Raw genomic sequence first — 3663 nt, forward strand, 5'->3', positions numbered from 1 at the left:
AACTAACTTCTTTGCTGAAGCAAGAGTAAGAATTCTAGAAGAACCGTCCTCTTAGAAAACTGAGTTGTGGTCAAGCTTCTGTGCACCTGCGCAGCCACCCAGCAATAAACTTCCGGTTTCCATTCCCGGGCTGGGGGCCATCCCTGCTGGATTTTAAGCTCATGTTGGGATTCCACCTGTTCCTCCAGCCATTTCGGGGGGGAAATTACGAATTGGGATTCTTCAGAAATTATGTTTGTTTGTTTGTTTGTTTTTTCCTGAAATGTCCATCTCTATTTGTAAGCTGGCTGATAACAGGCCACTCATTTTTATGATACACTTTTTGAAAACAATGCTAATCTGTTTTCATTTTTCTCGGGCCTAGGGCAGGACTAGCCAAGCTGCTGCCTTGACCTCCCCCAGCTAATCATGGAAGCATGTCCCAGCTTCAAGTAACTTGAGTTTAACAACAGTTTTACCTTGACAAAGTATTTATAAAAATTAAAGTGGGGAAGGCATTTAATATTTAATACTAAGCTTTAAAAAGAAACCTGACGGCCAGTGGCGGCGCACGCCTTTAATCCCAGCACTCAGGAGGCAGAGGCAGGCAGATTTCTGAGTTAGAGGCCAGCCTGATCTACAGAGTGAGTTCCAGGACATCCAGGGCTACACAGAGAAACTCTGTCTCGAACAACAACAACAAAACCCAAACAAACAAAAAAGAAACCTACTCCTGGCGTGGTGACACATACCTTTGATCCCAGCACTCAGGAGGCTCAGGCAGGTGGATCTCTGAGTTTAAGGCCAGCCTGGTTTACAGAGTGAATTTCAGGACAGTCACAGCTATACAGAAAAAGCCTGTCTCAGAAAAGAAAGAAAGAAAGAAGACCCTGCTACTATTGCTATGGGCCTTGATACAGAGACTATGATGATAGTATTTTTTAAATTACAGATAAAAAAAAAATCTCAAAACCAAAAGCAAAACAACAAAAAGTACTGTAGATTGGTATCTGGTTTTCTCCTGGGGCACCTAGTTTGATCCTCTTCTGGCCAACACCTGCCTCCAAGCAGTCAGAGGACTGCCCAGACTTCATTCAAAAAAACCCACAGTAAAACCCCGCATTTCGCATTTTCGTTGAAGCAGGAACGGCCACTCCTGAAGTCATGAAAGGGGCAATTTAGGTCTTTGATTTGTAGGAAGCCCATTAAAAATCCCTCCTTTTGTTCTCCTCAGATGAAAGGTTGGAGAGATTTAGGTTGCAAAAGAGAAACTGACTATAAGACCCATCAAATTGTCTTTGGTTGAGAAATATGGCCAAGAAATGCAAATCCTTTGTGTTTCCTGGGCTTAGCATTTACACAACATATTTCACGTTTAAAAGCCCTTTACTATCATTGCTAATTACGTCCCAAGGGCTTCAGGGCAGTTAGAAAAAAATAGTGGCACAGAGCCAGTCTTCAGAGCTGCTGGAGGCACGTGTTTGTACCAGTCTTGACTCCTGGGCTTGCTGTAGTTTGTCAACACTAACCCAGTGGGTCACGTGTGCTTAGTCAATCTCTACAAAGTTTCCTTTTTCCAGACTTGGCATTTTCTCAAGTACAAGCTACTGAAACACAAAATAACATTTCTTTCAACAGTTAAATACTGGTGACAGTTTTAGGTTTATCACCAGGCCAGAGTCCCTGGAGAGACAGTGAGTACTGACACTTCTAAAAATGTGCTAGGAGCATCCAGAGCAGCTCTGACTACATAACCAGCCAAGAGCCTCCTGCCATTGCATTTCTAGAGACACATGCTGGTATGTGTAAACACTGCATGCCGTGTCAAACGCGTGTATACTCTGTCTTAGTGTACAGTAAGTGTGTGCAGTGTGCACGAGCATATGAAAAGCCAGTAAAAGAGGGACCATTAGCCATGCACTGGATCCTTCTCTCTTGTTCTGTGCTTTGGGCTATCTAATGTTTTGTTAACAAGTAATTATGAAACCCCGTGTGCAGTTTCATATCCTAAACTTCAAACTTAATCACTTTAATATAGTTTGTAGTATTGCAGTCTTTTCTTAATAAGCTCTAAAAAAATAGCATCTGATGAAATGAAGCATCAGGAACCTTTATGTCCCAAAGAGAAAGGCTGTTGTGGGAACGAAGCCCCTCTGAAGAGAAAAACTGCCATGTAGGAACACAACCCTACTGGGCCATTCTTTACCTTGGTGGGTGTTCTTTTAACTTTCCTCTGATTTGCAGGAACCTGTGCTCCAAAACAGAGCCAACCTTCACGACATCTGGTGTGTGGTGCCATCTGCTGGCCATTCCAGGGTAGTGCCTTTTCCTGTTCCTTGTAGGAAAGTTCTATTAGGTGCTGTGCCTGTACTTATATTTCTAAGTGTGGCCTGAATGTATAATGATGACTGTATGGATATAGCAACTGATCCTGGGTCCCTTTCCTATTCATTCAACAAACATATTAAATGACCGCTCAAGAAGCCGAATGTATCGCTGTGGTGCTGGAGACAGCAGGCAGCAATTTTCACTTCCAAGGGTCTCAGTAACACAGCCACAGCAAGGGGGTGACCTACTCAACAAGAGTTGGATAGCTCAGCAAATAAATTGATTAGTTGGAGAGCCTCGTCTATTCCTTAGTTTTCAAATTTTACTTATTTGCTTACTTAGTGTGTGTTTGTGTGTATGAGAAGAGGCCAGAAGGGGACATTCAGACCCCTCAGAGCTGGAGTGGTTTGCTCGAATTTTGATCTGGGCCCTGGGATCTGAACTCTTGTCCTTACGATTATACAGCAGGCGCTCTCAACTGTAAAACCGTATCCAGCCCTGAGCCTTGTCTATTCTCACAATCACTGGAGGTGACAGGCGTCGTAGCTAATTTGCTCCCAATTTACCTGGTAAAAGTCTATGGTGGGCCATCACATAGTAGGAAGACAAGAATGAGGGCATTCTCGACAAAGAGTTATCTCGGAACCTCTCCCACTCTCTGGGGTTTTTATGACTTAACTTTAACAAATCTATGATCAGATTATAAAGTTTTAGCTGATCCCCTAGAGAAAAACAAATGATATTTCCCAGAAAAGTGCAGTATATATAAAATCTGTTCCCAAGGTACAGATCCCAATTTGAGGCCATCTTTGCTGTGCACATTTTCTTTCTTTCTTTTCTTTTCTTTTCTTTTTAAAATTACACTGTAGCTGTCTTTCGACACACCAGAAGAGGGCATCGAATCCCACTATAGATGGTTGTGAGCCACCATGTGGTTGCTGGGAATTGAACTCAGGACCTCTGGAAAAGCAGTCACTGCTCTTAACTGCTGAGCCATCTCACCAGCCCTGTTAGGCACATTTTCAAGGGAGGGAAGCCACCAATACCCCTGCCCAGCTGCAACACTGACGACTACAGCGATGGCCAGGCAACCTTGAGGCTGCAATAGTGGCTCTCGTATCTTGGCAGTAACCACCGCCGGTCTATTTGGACTCTTCAGTGTAATTGGTCCGCTCAGTAGGAGGGAAACCACGTGGTAGGTGTGGGAGAGACCTCACCAACCACCTGGGGCTAGTGAGGTCATGGATCTTAGAGGAGACCATTACCACCACCATTTTTTTTTTTTTTTTTTTTTTTTTTTTTTTTATTTTATTTAAGTACACTTTTGAGACAGGGTTTCTCTGGATAGCCCTGGCT

Source organism: Mus pahari, chromosome 13 (genome assembly GCF_900095145.1).
Source record: "Mus pahari chromosome 13, PAHARI_EIJ_v1.1, whole genome shotgun sequence".
NCBI lineage: Eukaryota > Metazoa > Chordata > Mammalia > Rodentia > Muridae > Mus > Mus pahari.